Raw genomic sequence first — 17,647 nt, forward strand, 5'->3', positions numbered from 1 at the left:
ATCCTAAATTGTTATTCAAAAGTTGTTCGACCTGAAGCTCCAGTTGTTATTGATGACACTATGCACTATTCTGAACAGTTTGTATTCTGTCAATGTCCTCAAAAAATTAAAAAATGTACATACAGCGACATGAACGTTTGACACCGACCTATACCCAATGTATTGTCAATGGGAGAATGATGTCAAATAAGTAATCTCCCAAATTGTTATTGAAAGAGTTATTATAGGGGACAGTTATGCACAATAGTGTTGAATAAGTAGAAATCATGACAACTTAAATCAATGTGGCTGCTTGGATCATCAATACATTGTTATTATACCTGAAATTTGCGCCCGAAGGGCGCGCTGAAAATGGTAATGGCAGAAAATGAAAGTGCCAGGAGGTATTTTTTCTTTTTCAGTATTCCATAACGTGCACATGCAATTTCAGCTTTGATGCATGAAAAAAGGTGACCCTCCCCCATAGGCTTGCACAAAATTTTATGACCCTTCAAAAATGCTTGCGCGAAAAATGGCGACCCACCCCCAAAAAACACCGGCCCACCCCCCCCTGTAATTTGTGTCCAGTCCCTAAGGAGCCGTAAGCCATATTGGTCAAAGGTCAATCAGAAGACCCAGTGTGGTGCGACCGGTGCTGGTGTGGCGTCGCTTACCGCCAACAATGATCAAAATCTCCAGTCGTTCATCTTTTAGCGTTTACTGACATGTCCCGTCCGTGTTTAGGAATGTCTAAAGTCTACCCTTGAAATCCTGGACCATCTCGACGACTACGCTGTACGTTTTAATTAGTACAACTGGTGAGTCGTCCATCCAATCGTGTCATGAACTTAGTTACGTTGTCCAGATAGAGCTACTACCAGAAGCTCGTTGGTTCCACAAGCAGCACGTTTTATTCTCCGTTCAATCTGGACGAAACTCGACAACCCATTTTAGCAATTTGGACGGAAGAGGGCAACTCTTATCGCACTAGCGAAAGGTCGACACGCACTTTAAGGCCTCGATCGCTGCTGAGTCCTGCATCAGCTTGACGGCGGTCGTGTACAGTATACCACTACCAGGTACAGGTATGTCCTCTAGTCTTATTCTTAACCAGCCATATGTAACCAGCCCAAGTGTCTTTTCTTACATACGTCTACTCCTTCTCGTATAAACGTGTTCAGCAATGTCTTAAAGCTTTATTATCTTGCAAAAATGTCTAACGTTTGTGTTGTTTATCTTATCGATATTGCTGATAATTTCAAATGAACAATGAACATCTAATTCCCAGGCAACTTTATGCTAATGTGACCTTTTCGCGGCGAGGGACTGTACAGAAATTACGGGGGGGGGGTAGGGTTGGGGTGTTGGTTGGTGTTTCGAAAATGTAGAATAATCACCCTTCAAAAGTGTTTTCAAGAAAAAGATTGCCCCCAACTTTCATTTGTCCTTTGTGTCACAGTCTGATTTGATGTTTTATTAATAATTGGCGTAAAATTTCTTATTTGACCTCTGAACTTCAAAGAATACCATAAACCTTTAGAAATATATGTAACCACTTGGATGAAAGTCCAAGCATATTTGTTGTTCACATCTGCTTTTAAACGCTATTCTCATCATCCGGTAATATTCGAAAAACCAAATTTCTCGCACAAACATTCACTAGTAACCAGCTCAGTCTAATTAAGTACATTAATATCAATAATCAAGCATCTATAAATACACAGATGTGGCTAGTTCTGTATTGAAAAATAAGATTTAATGGTTTCCTCATAGATACAATGTGTACAGTAGTGAATCACCGTCCCTCCACCCACCGGTCTGGAAACAGCTCCTGTTTCTTTGCTCCGAGCCGCGTTGCTGGTAAATATATCAATTACAAAAAAATCTCTGAATCTCTGACACCTTAAATGTGACAAGTACGTGAATTTGCATTAAAAATATGCTAATTTTATCCAAAATGACCAGAATGCATGGCGATATTCACTACAGCGATTTTGCTGGATAAACTTGTCGAGACCAAAATATATTGTAACATAAACGTTTTGATATTGAGGTGGGAGCCTCAAGGTTCTTTCACATTTTTATACATAAAAATTCATTTCTTTTCAAAGCTGTCGCGTACTCTTTTGGCCTCCAAAATAGAGCTTGCAAGGAATTGCTGCTAGACAACTGTATGCGACAGTATCCCTAAGTTTGAAATGGATAAACAAAGACACAAACAAAATCACTATTCCAAAAATCATCGTTTCGGAAGAAAAAAACATCAAATTAAGTGTCTCACCATTCGTAAAGTACCGTAAATTTAATGTTCAATGACTGAAATATGCTGAGTTGGATTAGATTCAAACATGAAAGGGAGGAAAAAACTTGGTGACCGAAGAACCAACCTGTGCGATCAAAGTTTCAAAATGGCGTCGCGGCAAACTCCACAGCATTCCGAAACATCAAAAGCATTAACTTTGAGTAATGTTAGTATGAAAATCGATTCTAGAAAATAAACTTTAGGAAAATACACCTCGCAATTCCCCATCTTCAAAAATAGGTAATATACTAAGGACATAGAACATACAATATCTAAGTTGAAAACATTCAGCGCTCTGCATTATACATTAGACTACTCTGTGCAGTTTATGTGAAGATTTCAGTGCAGGTATGCACAGTATCCTCAGTGTTTGCATGTTTGGGCAAATATTTAATCACAGCACAATCTTTACCTTGTGCAAAATTGCACATACTCTCCCAGCTGGTGTACACACACACACCAAAATTACTGTATTTTCACAAACTTATTTCAGCTCTGAAGGATATTGGCTTTTACTGCAGTAGGAAACCATACATTTGTGAAACATATGATGAGTAAATTCAAATTTTAACAGTCATTTTGATTTTGGTAATATTGCTAAGGAACAGAACATGCAACGTCACAGCTGAAAAAATTCACCTCTGTCAGTGTTCAATCTAGGATGTCAAAACAGGGGGTCACTGTAAACCCCTACTCCTGTCCCAAGGGGACCATTTTAGAAAATCGGAGGGGGGGGGCATCGACACACATGTAAAACCCTTGAATTTTCTGTGGAAAATACTATATTCTGTCAACGTGGGATTTAAAGAGACATAAGCTGTAACTTGTTGCAAGTTTTCAGTATTCTGCTTCTGTATATCAACTACCGTGTCTGACCCTAATCAGTTTGTCATGCTGAAATTTTGAGTATTCTTTTTGTCAACATAGCTTGTATCATTGTTTATTGTTTACAAATGAATTGTAGTCCAGACTTTAATGTATTTTTCAACAATAATTTCGTAGATTATTCTCATTTAGGTTGTGTTGATATGCTAAATACTTGGCATCGAATTACAGTTTAGGGATTCAATTGCAGAAAGTGTAGGAAAACCACAAAACAAAAGTTCTGAAAAAATAGTTAAAAGATACAGCTTATGGAGCTTTAAATAAAGTATATATCAACTCTTAAACATACTGTTAACTTGTATGTATTTGGAAATTTATGATCATTGGTTCTGACCTAAGGGTTTTACATAGCGCTGTTTCTCTGGAAAATCAGAGATGTCCGACCTAAAATATTGCTGTTCAAAACGATCATAGCTGGCCCTACATGGATGCTTGCCTTGTAGTGTTCAACCTTTGTATGGGTGGTAGACGTTGCAGACGCTTCAATTCGAGGGCATGCCCCATCATCTTTGTCTAAAACAGGGGTGCATCAACTACTGGCATTAAAAATCCAAGTCGCAACTAGCCTATCGCCATTTTGCACAGTCTATTTGTGTTGTTTACATTCATTGGCCATGTCACATGCACACAGCTCTACCCTATATCAGTCCTTTCTACCCAGCTTCTTACGCACCATCTTATACATTCTCACAAACTTATTTCAAATTGAAAGTTAACCCTTTTCCTGCCAGACAGTATTTTAAGACTATTACTTCCCAATCAGCCAAGTCAGTAAAAAGCGGTATTGAGCCCAAACATGACATTTTTTCACCCGCTTGGCTTGGCCTGTTATAGCATCTTTAGTCCAAAAAAAATCAAGCTTACAGTATTTATGTTTTCAACAGCCTTCAAATGTACATTATTATGTTAAAATACACCATATGGAATATGTTGTGTTTCATTAATTTTAACCATCTTGACCTGATGGTGAAATATGGACTTGGCAGGAAAAGGGTTAAGTCATAAAATAATGCTTAAAGATACTGCTAGTGGGGGTTTAAGGTAGAACGCACCTCGGGGACAGACATTCGGACTCTCAAACTTTTACAGTTGTCTTCTGATATACCACATGTGGGGGTTCATTTTAAAGCTCTTGGTGAAAGAAAACTTTTCAGCGGCTTAGTTTTTTGAAATTCGAAAATTTTTATTTTTCGCCATAGAGTTAACACAGGGATGGTGGCCATTTTGAATTTCTAATATCAGTAAATCTTGGGTTATTTGTTTCTCTAGTACCAAAATTTGCACGGTGACCCCCTATTTTTATTCTTGATTTTGAAAGAGAATGATTGAAAGATTCCTTGAGGAAAGTTAGAGCAAAAGTTTAAGTCTTTTACTTTCGAGGTGCATATTACCTTAAAAGGCCGTGAGCTGCAACTTTGTGAAATTTGTCCAACCTCAAAGTACCTTCAATTTCTTCAGATATTCATTGCAATCTACAAATTGAACGATATAGTCATTAACTGTGCCTCAACAGCATTTGCTTGTGGCAGAATAGACAAGAAATTGAGCACATCTTTGTTAATTTTAAATTTCCCGTCATTTTCAAAATCTTGCCATAAAAGGTGAAAACAAGAATTTTTGTCTAAGTGGAGTCAATCCCTTTCCCGTCCTTTCAGTGGGTTGCACCATGTTGTATCTGTAAAGATTCAAATGTGTACATGCACCATTTACGCTGTTTTTCATGTAGTTGCATGTAGGCGGCCATATTGGGTGCGGCACCCATTTATTATTTGTCTTACGAAAATTTCCCCATGCAGTCCAATTCTGTGGATAATTACACTAGAGTAAACATCTCTGAGTTATGTAGAACTTTGCTATGAACTGATTTTAATCTAAATATAAAAATCATAAAAATAATGTCAAAAGTTGCAACTCATCTGCCTTTAAGTAAACATGAGAATAATTCTGATCTTACCTAAACATGGTATGTCATTTTATTTTGCATCACTTTATTAATGATTTCCAACTTTCTAAATTAATGCAATTTCTGTTGCAAATGGAATGTGGTCTTATTTTCAATACGAACATTTTGGATTATTGTATAACCACGGATGTAAAAAGAGTCAATCTTTCATCCATGCTTAGTGCAGTGGGAATCCAATGATGTCAAGCCTTTGTAGGCCATGGGAATGCTGTTGTCTGATTCAAATGTGAAAACCAATTGATTGTCAGATTAATATGATTATTCATTGTCATTATTGTCACATGAAATATGATGATTCATCATCTGTGTGCCAGATATTTTGATTTTCACATTAAGATTTTTAACCCTTAAGACGCCATAGACTTTCATGCAATATAGCCTCCCATGCCAAGAACTTTTTGAACCAATAAACTTGACATGTTACACTTCTTTTAGACAGGTACAGTGTGTTTCCTGTGATTGGAAGCCCAGCCAAACCACTATGAATTTCAAAGATCAGGAAATGGAGAAGCTTCGAGAAGTCTTTCCATGTTTGGTTTAGCAAATGGGGGGTGGGAAAATGGGCTTAAAATGTACATTTTTGGTTCAAAATGTATTGAAAATGAATAAAAGACTCTAAAAATAGATCTTATGGTCCAAAAACCTGCAAACTTTTACACATTTTAAATGTCATGAAAAGACACATTTTCAGACAAAATTTTCAGCAGCGGAACTTATCAAATGTAAATAATAAACAAACAAACAATTGTTGATATTTGTCAATAATACAAATACCACATACCCTTCAACACAGCTACACAAAAGCATATAACACAAGTGAAATATAGCTCAAGACACAATTTTAATCAGCAACATGATTGAATTTCGTAAACAACATCTTATATTCATTTGTCGTTTATTTATTTATTTGTTTGTTTGTTTGTTTGTTTGTGTATTTCTTTCTGCATCGAACGGTGAAACCATGTAACCAGGAAAAATCTTTGTTTTTATTTTTTTATTTGGATTCTGATTGCTATCAGATGTAATTCAATTGTTTGTTTGGAATGAATGTTGCCATTAAAGTTAGAGAGGATATGTTTGAAAGATTTTGGCATTGCAAGTAAACACAAACAACTAATTTGATTGATATCATGAACAAGCTGCCATCTTACAAGGCAATTCAAATCAGAGCCTGTATTCAGCTACTTTATTAGCTACCCTGTGATTGGCAAACGACGAAAAATTTCACCACAAAAACGCACTACCTGAACTTCTGAGAAAATAAATTTGATTCAAGAACTAAATAAAATAAGTTTGAGGTACAATAAGAACGACATTCGCCTCTGAACGCTTTCGATAACCGTACTGGCCCTGACGTTTGATCATGACGTCTCCGTAAATCATGACAGTCAATGTGAACACATATGAAAGTTTGATCACGTATTTTGACGAGCACGCAACATAATTCGCCAGTAAATGAACAGAAACCAATAGATATGATATAAATAATTACATATCGGGTATATTTCGACAAAAGAATATGTTATAGACGTAGGAATATGACGCGAGATCAACAGTTCGGAACGTGCCGTGTTGTACGTTTTGTACACACAAACCCGTGATCGGCGGCCATCTTGGCCGTCTCGATACACGGTGAAGAATGCCGCGATACCAAAGTTTACTTGACATAAACAGACCTGATCGCTCCAAAATCACATATTAAATTAAGATTTCGTGAAAATCCTTTCAAATTTCTTCATCATTAGTGTTTTCGGCCTAGAAAACCGAACTGACATACTCAAACTTGAGCTTTCAGAGAGGCTGGTCAATGCGATGCTCCGTGGTGACGCCATTCAAGCCGCTGTTCAACTTCAAAATCACGTTCGGCCGATCAAAAAAAGTCTTCATTTTCTCAGAGATTATCCTCAAAAAATACGAAAATATGTCATTTCTATAAAGAAATGGCCAATAACTTGTCACAAAACGATCGTCTTTAGGATGTACAGCAGGAAAAAGCGTTCAGAATGTCTCTCACTTCGGCGAAGTCAGCGACCAGATCTGATTAGATATTCACGGTAAAAATAGTCGACCCGATTTCCTCGAAAGGTCGCTCAAATTACTGGAAATTGCCGTAGCTACAACTGATGATGTCATTATTTTAGTCCTTATATGGACCTGAAGTGGGTTCAAAGGGTAAGGAATGGATTTATTTGTCAGGTGACCTGTTAAACGCGGGAAATCAAGTTCCAAACTTGGCCTGAGCGGAGCTCAGGCCGTGTACGGATATATCCGTGCATGGCGCTGAGCGTGAGTTGGGCGTGTACGGATATATACGGGCATGGCGTTTTAAGGGTTAACTCTTTTATTTATATCCTTGCAAGTTGCAGGCCCCTTGGAGATGTTTATTAGGCACTGAAAAAGTAGGGAAAGGGTAGTGTCCCAAGGAAAGACAGAGTTACACAAAAAGGCATGCCAACAACAGGAGAATAAGAGAGGTATGTACTACTACACTGATAATTTTTTAGTCTAAACCAGTGAACTTTGAAGGACAAGGTAACCAAAGCACCAGTGTTGGTGAATTATAGTACATGGTAGAACCATCATGACACAAGTAAAATCAATTTTACTTAGTTGAGCTTTGATATTTGGTAATACATTTGCAGAGCACCTAACAGCTTTAAGCGACAAAATCTGCCTTTTTAACCTTCCCTTGAAGATACAGATGTAATCGATAGTTATGCAGCTTATTCAATGTCAAATTTTGAGATCGCAATGAAATGTGTAAACCCTGCAAATTATTTTAGAGAAACATAGTGTTGAAACAACTTAAGGGGCTCTTAGATTGAGTTCAAAACACACATACATAACATAACATTCAATAATAGCATAGTCAAACTTAGGATGAGCTTTTAACACTTTTAACAGCTTTTAACTGGCCAGAATATTGTTGAAGGAATCCATGAAGTGTATTTTATGAACCTTGTCTGGGAACACAACTTTGAAACAATATCACAAGCTAAACTCATGTCCAAGAGTTTGTTGCAAATTTAATATTGAAAGATGAAACAAGCTAATGCTCTGATAACATGTTCCAGATTACACGATGTGCTAAAAAACCATAGTTTTATCTTTTATTAACATTATACGAAACTGTTTTTGGAACAACCAACTGTGTGCAAGAAAACTCTTGCCTTATTTCACAAAATGTAACTTAATATACATTTGTTTATAAAAACATTTTGCATAGTCAAAACAGCAGTGTTGCACCCAATGAGAAACTGCTGGGAACAAGGATATAGTTCTTAACTAGTATTTACTTGATGGCTGGACTGACAGTTATTGAACAGTATTCAACAACAGTCAGTCCATGCTTCAAGTATCTCTATTATACTTCAAACTTTTCTGTATGGCTGTCTATATAATTTCTTGAAAATTATATAAATGTATATGTACTCTAAATAATGCATGATATTGAAAAATCATTTGAAATGGTAATTGACAATGAGTGTCCTTCAAAGCATGTTTTCAAAATTTTTATTTAGTAGTCTACAGTTTTCTCTACACATGTGAGCTATGCCTGGCTTGACTAGGGAATCTCTGTTGGTACAAATCAGAATGAATCATGGGATATTTGTAGTATGGGTTGGGGTCTTTGCATAGTTAGCACTATTAGATACACAGAGTCAACAATTTTGTCACGATAATTGTACAAATGTACTAATGGGTTCAAATAAAATTTAACAAAGCAAAACTTACTTAATGTGAGGGTAATGTAAATTGACAGTTCCATTCTGATGTGCTCAAAGGTCTTTGGACAAGGATGCCAATGTTAAAATGATACATGAATTTCCTTATGTTCCTAAGCATAGGTGGAATGGAAGGCAATATAATGATGTTCTAATAAGTAATAAGTCATGAAACCAGAGCTGATCTTAAAATATCAAATGTACCATATTGTTAGTTATGACAGTGACTTTAAGTATTATGCCATCATTTATCTCACTCTTTGCATTATTTTAAATAACCATCATTTATCATTTCTACCTACAGATTTTAAAGAGGAGAAGTGCAGTGATCAATGCAGATGAGAAGGGTTTCTGGAATGATGTAACTGCAGACCTGATGTCTGATGAGGAGGTCCCACCAGATGGAAGGATAATTGCCTCCAGGCCTTCTTGGCGATCTGACAAACTAAACGATTTGATAGGATAGACACACTCAATCAGCGAATGCTTAATGACTCTAATTCAAGACACTACATACTGCAGAGGAAGTATGGCAGAGCCAGTGAGAGACCACCTAATAAAAACAGTTCAGTGACAATTGTGTGAGACAGAACAGTGATGCATAGCTTTTCCATCATCCCTCTGTTGGTCAACAACTGATTTGTTCTCAATTTTAATTGCTTTACTTGAAAATTAGTACACAGAGCTGGTGTTGTAAGTTCAGTGAAATATAAAGTCATTAGCTGGCACAGGTCAGTTGACACCAAGAAAAGTTTAGTATAACCAAGGCATAACTTACAAATACTTCACAAGTACATCTTTGAAGTACTGCTGAAATTTGTCACTTTGACGTATCTGGATTTTGTGTCCTCAAGAATTTTCAAGGTTCTTACAGTTACAGTGCAGTGTTTCCGCTGCCCGCTCGCCAAATCGCAAATGCGAGAAAAAAGTAGCGTTTGGCGAGAAGATTTTGGCAAAAGTTAGCCAAACTTGCGAATCGAAAATTGCACTATGACGTCATCACTTTGTCCGCGCGCACATGTCCTGCATTCAATTTGAGATGTAATGCTTTATCTCTGTACATCCCCGACCTTATGCGTCAGAAGATCCTATTTGTAACACATACAGTATGAATAAAATTGTAACGAAACAACTCACAAATCAATAGTACCGCATGTATATCATGACTAGTTGACTAAAATGTTGCGAAGTTTTGGGTTTGACTACGCGCAATGTGTGCCTACAGATAACTCCGTGCAGTGACAGCCATGTCATCGTCAACACTGAATTGAATTGAAGGATCGTAGTGACGGTGAAACTAAGCAAAACGGCAAACTTTCCTTTTTGACTTTGGCTGCTCCACCAATATGGGGGGAACCACCCCTACAACACACATTCTAAGAGCAAGTAAAGCTATGAAATGGAAAGAAAAATTATGATCAATGTAGGAAAGTCGATCGTGAATTTGGAAAGGAAGGTAGCGGCATGCATGGTCAAAAGCATACGCATGACATTTTTTTAGAACGGTAGAGCGAGTATTAGGCACTCCTGAATAGCGAAAATGTTCGTGGTGTATTGCTGCCAACAAGAAAATACCTTTACTGGCGTTAGAAACTTGTGTGAATTGTCTTCCTTAAATATAAATTCGCGACAATTTTCAGTGTATCACGGACCGTGGTGTATTGTGACGTGACATCGTATACAGACTTTCAGAGAAGCGCTCGCTCGTCCGTCGAGTCGGCCTAGTTCCGCGTTCACATCGTGCAAATAAATACGCAAGTCTTGTCGCGATATTTGAGCATTTAACTTGATCGTCAGTGAAACAAAAAGATGTTTCTCCATATCAAAAGGGTATATATTTGATATTTTACGGTTCTGTTCTAGACGTGAACATTTGGATTTATGATCCGTGATTTCCGCGATCCATGGCATGATTGAAGCTGGCTGTGAATACACACTGACGTCTTTGATGATGACCCCTGACCCAAGCGCCATTGATACTCTGTGCGCTGTCCAAGCTTCGCTTGCTAAACTTCAAGCGTAAAGCAAATGTATTGGAAGTCTAAAAAATGCATATATTTCTCAAGTCTGAGAGTATTTTACTTTCAAACTGCTACGAGAATGGATATCTGATTCGTTTGAAAAAACTAGTATGCTGAACCAGGTTTCGTGCCGTTGTCTGTAGCGATTATGTACAGTATCGCACGATAGCGATTCCATGGTTTACTGAATATAGTTGCATACGCCTAACTTTGGACAAGTGTCGCTTGGAATTCGGACAAATTTATGTTGTATGTGTGATTGATGTTGACACCTTGTAATCTGAACCATAAACTGGTGTTACTTTAATATCCATAGTAGCACTAACAGGGTTTATTTCGGTCATTCTTACGGAAAATGCAGACAAATATTTATTTTTGCATATTAATGAGAAAGAAATGACGTCATTTGTGATCAGTGGTATCGGCTTGGCTAATTGAATATCTGGTTTGGCGAATAATTTTTAGGACTTCTAGCCAAATTTGCTACAAGATTTTGGAACCAGGGGAAACACTGCAGTGTTTAAACATGCTGAAACAAATGTGAGCCACACCGTGTTACTGATGGTATCTTTCTATTTCTTGTCCGAAAATTTCTCTGAAATTGCTTTTCAGATTGCTTTGAAATTTTAAATGCAGGTCTCCTAGGATAATATAATTGAAGCATTAATCAATTTGTCCTGATATATGCAAGATTGTGTTTTTCAGAGCAATTTTTCCTAGTTTTTGAGATTTTGATGAACTGAACAAAAGCTACAATTTAACAGTGCACATACATGTACAGTATGTGATAAGTAAGAGTTAATTAAACATACACTACAAAAAAAATTCACCCCTGTGACAGTTCCTGCACAGGCCCTGATACAAACTGTGATACAGGTCTGCGTCAGCAAACACAGAAGGAGTTCTATCAGGGGTAGATGCACATGTCTGTATCCAGTACTGTAAACACATGGCTGTATTTCTACCTGTTACAGCACTTGTACACAGTGCTGTGAACACAGATCTCTAACAGGGTCTGAAATTTTTCAGTGTTCAAACAATAACACTTCTTTCTGCTTCTATCATCAAAATTTGCCAATTTTTACAACAAATTTACACCCTGAAATCCATCCAAATTTTCAGGCCCTGTAGCTGACACACCACTGTACACACACCAGTGGTTCAGTGCTGCAATTATAGGTCTTGATACAGTCAGAATTTACAGCATTGTTTACAATCCTGTACCACCATGAATCAGAATGTACACAACCCTAAAATCTGACAGGTTTTTACTGGTCTTGCAAAAAAGGTTATTTCTCTTGGCCTGTTACAGGTAATGATTATCCTCTGTTACAGGCATGTGTCTGCATTTTCTTGCTGTGTAGATAGCTTGAGTGCTTCATTTTCAATCAAGAAACTCTTGAAATGATTTTTTATTCCTATATTTAAAGGTACACATAGTTGATCTTGTAATTTGGTGAATTACACAGTCATTAGCTGGCACATCTCAATTGACACAAAGTAAAATGAACATAATTTAGGAATACTAAACATCTATATCTTTTAACGTATGCCAAAATTTACAGCATACTGTAAAGAGCATTAATTTTCACCAGGATTTAATTTCACTATTTTGCTGTTTGGGACACATGATTCACTGGGTTTTATTTTCACAGATCAGGCCGTGAAACAATGAATTCTATTATAATTAAAATTGTCATAGGGGTTTAATTAAGCAGATTTTTAGTTGCTTGTTGTATTTTGGGTTATTTCCCGTTTTTGTTTAAAATAATTTCTTTGAAACAGGTCAGCTTCAAAATTTTGTATACAGGTCAATAGGGATGATAGTAGAAAGATATCAAATTGTTCTGATGAACCATATTTCTCCCTGTTAGGCCCAGGCATATTTAAAAGTGACTGCATTAATTGATATTAGAGTTATCAAGGTTATGGAAATTCTTTTTTGACAGTATTGAAGATAACTTTGAATGTGTCTCAGGAAAATTTTTCTGAATGTTTTTTGTCTGTATTTTTTAATCAGTGTAGTTTACTTAATGCTTTATATTGCCTTTTATTTATTTTACTAACATTTACACATTCCTTTGGAATAAAGAAGAATCATTTACAGTGATCTTGGATTTGTGTATCTAAATTGCAGTATAGTTTTCAGATGCAATCTGTACTCTATTTTGCTGTAGAAAGCATCATTACATTGGTGTCTTCACTTGTAAAAAGAGTACTCATTGCGTACACACACACACACACACACATACATATATATATATATATATATATATATATATATATATATATATATATATATATATATATATATATATATATATATATATATATATATATATATATATATATATATATATATATATGTGTATGTGATGCTGTATCGACCCACCCTCAGACCTCAGTTCCCTGAAGCCAGTGTTGGATAATTATGTAAAATTGGTGAATAATAAGTATGAATATATGCGGCAACTGTCCCTCCCATTATTATGTAATCAATCAAGCAAAAAGTACTGGTCCCTTGATTCTCTATAAATTAGAGAATCCAGCAGTATCCTGAAATATATACAGTGGATTACACATGAGAATCCAGCAGTATCCTGAAATATATATATAATGGATTACATGTGAATCCAGCAGAATCCTGCAATGGATTAAACAATGGATTATGTTCCGTATCCGACAGAATCCATTGCTTGATTGCCAGTGGATTCCGATGGAATACATAATGTATATTGCAGTATTCTGGTGGATTCTTGAAGTATCCAGAACAAAATACAGAAGAATCCTCAACGGATTCTCCACTTTTGGCACAGTGTGTCCTAATTTGCAGGACTTTCCTTATCACATGCACAAGCCAAGTTTGTCGTCTCCGAACAAAAAATACGGGATTTATTCTCTGGTCGTTCTACGTCACGACAACCCGCGTCTATGTCATCAATTTTGGTGCGTCGGACCTTTTTTTTGTCGATCTTCGGTGTGCTCGTAAATATGTAAACAAACAACAATTCAATTCAATTCAATTCAATAGAACTTTATTTATCCCAAACACGGGCAATTAAAAAGCGTGGCTCAAATACAACATCAAAAATATATAATACAAATTTACAAAATGGTAGGAGACGCAGGACTATACAAAAAACAGTTTAGGAATCATTTAAAAGCCGCACAGCGGTTGGAATGAATGACAACTTGCGCCGGTTTGACCTGCAAGCCGGGTATCTAAAACGCCGACCAGAGGGAAGTGTGTCGAACTCTGCTGATAAATGTGATCACTGACAAAAGAATTGAGCGGGCTTTCATGAGTACTTGCTGATTATAAAACGTAGAAAGATTTCTCTGGGGTATACCAATTAGTTTGAGCTAAGTGAAACAATTCTATCAAGTGAAGTTTTGTTTTTAACAGACAGATTTTGATACCAACAAATGAATGAAAATGAGATAACGCTTTCAATGTAAGATTTATAAAAAAGAGATAAAATTTGTCTATCAACCATGAATGAACGCAGTTTCCTTAAAAAGTACAATCTTTGCTGCCCCTTCTTCAGTATAGCATCGGTGTTATGATCCCATTTCAATTTGCTGTCAAATATTGAACCAAGGTATGTATACTTCGAAACAATCTCGACTTCTTGATCGTGAACAATGGACGTAGGAGGGTTTCGTTCTTGCCTCCTAAAATCAATTATCATTTCCTTAGTTTTCTTAACATTTAAGTTTAGATACGAATTATCACACCACTCAACAAACTCACTAAGAGCGGGACCATGATGACATTCTGATCCCTGTAGAAGTGTAAGCAGAGCACTATCGTCAGCAAACTTAACAAGATGGCTACCTTCATGTGTACTTCTACAATCGTCAGTATAAAGGATGTACAACAGAGGAGACAGAACGCAACCCTGAGGAGAACCTGTATTTGTTTGAATGATACTTGACAAAATACCATTGACAAACACCCTTTGTGATCTATTTGTAAGAAAGTCAATAATCCAAAGTACAAGTTGATTGCTAAAATTAAATTTTAAGAGTTTTTCTGCAAGGATGTGGGGTTGGATTGTGTTGAAAGCACTGGAGAAATCTGCGAAAAGGATTCTTGCATGAGCACCTTTTTTTTCTAAGTGTTTGTACAGTGTATTGAGAATGAAAAGCTTAGCATCTTCAACACCTTTTCCCGGTCGATATGCAAATTGTAGGGGGTCTAGTTTGTTGCCAACCTTTGTCAGAATAATGGACTTAATTATTTTCTCAAATGTTTTCATTACCAGGGAAGTAAGAGCAACAGGTCGAAAATCATTGGGTTCTTTAGGGCTAGCTTTCTTTGGGACTGGTACTACTATAGAATTTTTCCATATGGCAGGAATACTAACTGTATCAAGAGAAACTTGAAAAGGTGTTGTAAGACTACACTAAGCTGATCAGCACAGAACTTCAGGGTGCGACCCAAATACAATCAGGACCTGGACTTTTGTTCACATTTAATGATTTTAAAGTTTTAGCTACTTTCTCTGTCTCAATAGACATCCCTAACTCAGGAGATAATGACTGTTTTAGATTTGAGATTTGAGATGAAAAATCCTCTGTTTCAAAACGAGTGAAGAATGTGTTCAGGACCTTGGCAGCGCCGCTGAGTCTAAGTTATTTAGTGTAACTTTTGATTCTGAAGGAGTAACCTTATTTACTGCTGCCATATGCTTGATACCTTGCCAAGTAGATCGAAAGTTACCAGAAAGAAACTTTGATTGAATTTTATTTTTATAATCCAACTTTGCCTGCCTAATCGCTCTCTTGACTTCTTTGTTTATCAACTGCTTACCCTGAAAAAAGATTCAGATCTTCTTCTGGTTGAGAATAGACTTTAATTTTTGGTCACCCATGGCTTGTTATTGGGGAAAATTTTAACATTTTCGTAGGAATAACAGAATCCGCACAAAATGAAATATAGGAAGAAATGACATCGGCAAGTTGATTAAAATCGATACAAGAATGATAAAACATCTCCCAGTCAGTACATTCGAAACACGCCTGTAAGCTAGAAATACTGTCTACTGACCAGTTCTTCACAGTTTTTGTTACTCTACGAATCCGCTTAATGACTGGTTTATAGAGAGGGGCAAGCATTACAACATTGTGATCTGAAGATCAAAGAGGAGGCAACGCAAAAGATTTGTATGCGTCAGGAACTGCACCATAACACCTATCAAGTATTTTATCAAAACGAGTAGGACACGAAACATATTGGTAGATAACATGGCGGCCGATGTGTCTCCCACGATCAAAAGTCATGTAATGAAATCGATATTTTCACAGACTTCGACATTAATAATCCAAACAATGTAAACACAAGAGTGTACCGCTTGTATTCCGAAGGAATTACGTGGATTATTTGCGGAAACAACGAACTCAAAGCTGGTCGCGTATCCGTGGGTTCCGTACGCATTGCAAACAGGGTCAGGCGCGACGTTTAGGCTACAGTGTTCGCGCCGTGGAGATTCAGTCGATATTTGTTCCGAAAAACAGCGTATCTTCGTCTGTGATAAATTTCTAGGACTATGCTATCTTTGAAATAGAGTATAACTTTGCGGAAGGTAGCCTACGTGTATACCGAGAGCTGTCATTTGCTCCACACACGAACGAACGTGAGCGCTAACGCACACGACGGACGACTGGAAATGATTGACAACTTGTGCACCGCGTACTGATATTATTCCTAAAGTAGTTCAAAAGTTTAAACGCGGAATCGTCATGGAAAACTTATTTATTTTGCAAAAAAATAACGAATTCTTGGCTTGTGCATGTGATAAGTATATTATTCCCTAATATTTTTCTTCGTTCAGCTCGGAAAATACTCGTGACGTAATGACCGTGTCACCACTCGTCTTCGACTCGTGGTGACACGGTCATTACGTCACTCGTATTTTCCTTTGCTGAACGAAGAAAAATATTAGGGAATAATATCTAATTATTAATTATTCATCAGAGCTGACGTCGAGAACACGACGGAGGCAGAGGCAGCATGCCGTGACCGGCTGACCTACGTCCCGCTGTACCTGTCAATCATTTCCTATGCGTTAGGTCACAACAGGGTTTTCCCTGTTGTTGTCGTTGAGGGTGTAGCGGATCAGGAAAGTCCCTTGTGCTTTCCCAGCTGTCGCCATGGGTGCTTGCGAATTCCGCATCCCCGTATATTTGAGAGAATACTAGTTATAAATAATATACAAACCGAATATGAACTGAAAATGCTCACGGAATCAGTATATATTGTAACACACCTCATCCGCAGTCTGTATTCTAATTCGCCAATTGATAGTCACGTGGGATGCGTTCTTTTTGTGCTGATCCACGTAAAAGACGTCATCAGGCATCATTCGTTTGAACTGTTGCCTGCCAGGCATCAGTTCTGAAAAATGATGCCCGCTGACGTCAAAAACGATATTTGACGCGAACGCGGACCGGAATGTAAACAAAGATGTCGTCTGCGGCCGATCGAAACGATAATCCAGAAATTTCTTGGTTTATCCTACTTTCTGAAGAAGAATTGAATGCTTTGGTTTCCAACAAGGACTGGATACGGACAAAAACTATAATCAAAGGTGAATTGAACAATTTGCAGAAGTATTGCGGTCTTTTTAGGAAAAACTTTTCTACTGAACCACTCCAACATATTACATCATAGACCTACATGCGACAAGTTTTGTGAATAGTACGTTCTTGTGCATCGCTACGGATGAGGTGTGTTACAAAACACATATTGACTGGCATGATCACCCCC

The 17,647-nt window shown here is 37.2% G+C and overlaps 1 long non-coding RNA gene across 7 annotated transcripts; it reads left to right on the forward strand.

Annotated features, from left to right (window-relative positions):
- The first annotated feature begins 594 nt into the window (after window positions 1-594).
- LOC139152799 (uncharacterized) lies at window positions 595-12,985 on the forward strand. 7 transcript variants are annotated; one of them, XR_011556713.1, is made up of 4 exons: window positions 595-797; window positions 1,753-1,839; window positions 7,490-7,603; window positions 9,159-12,985. It is a non-coding gene; the product is annotated as an uncharacterized lncRNA (long non-coding RNA). The 7 variants fall into 7 exon arrangements; XR_011556717.1 differs by having other exon boundaries at window positions 7,496-7,603; XR_011556714.1 differs by lacking the exon at window positions 595-797 and adding an exon at window positions 806-1,064.
- Window positions 12,986-17,647: the final 4,662 nt, after the last annotated feature.

The sequence above is a fragment of the Ptychodera flava genome, chromosome 2 (genome assembly GCF_041260155.1).
Source record: "Ptychodera flava strain L36383 chromosome 2, AS_Pfla_20210202, whole genome shotgun sequence".
Lineage (NCBI taxonomy): Eukaryota > Metazoa > Hemichordata > Enteropneusta > Ptychoderidae > Ptychodera > Ptychodera flava.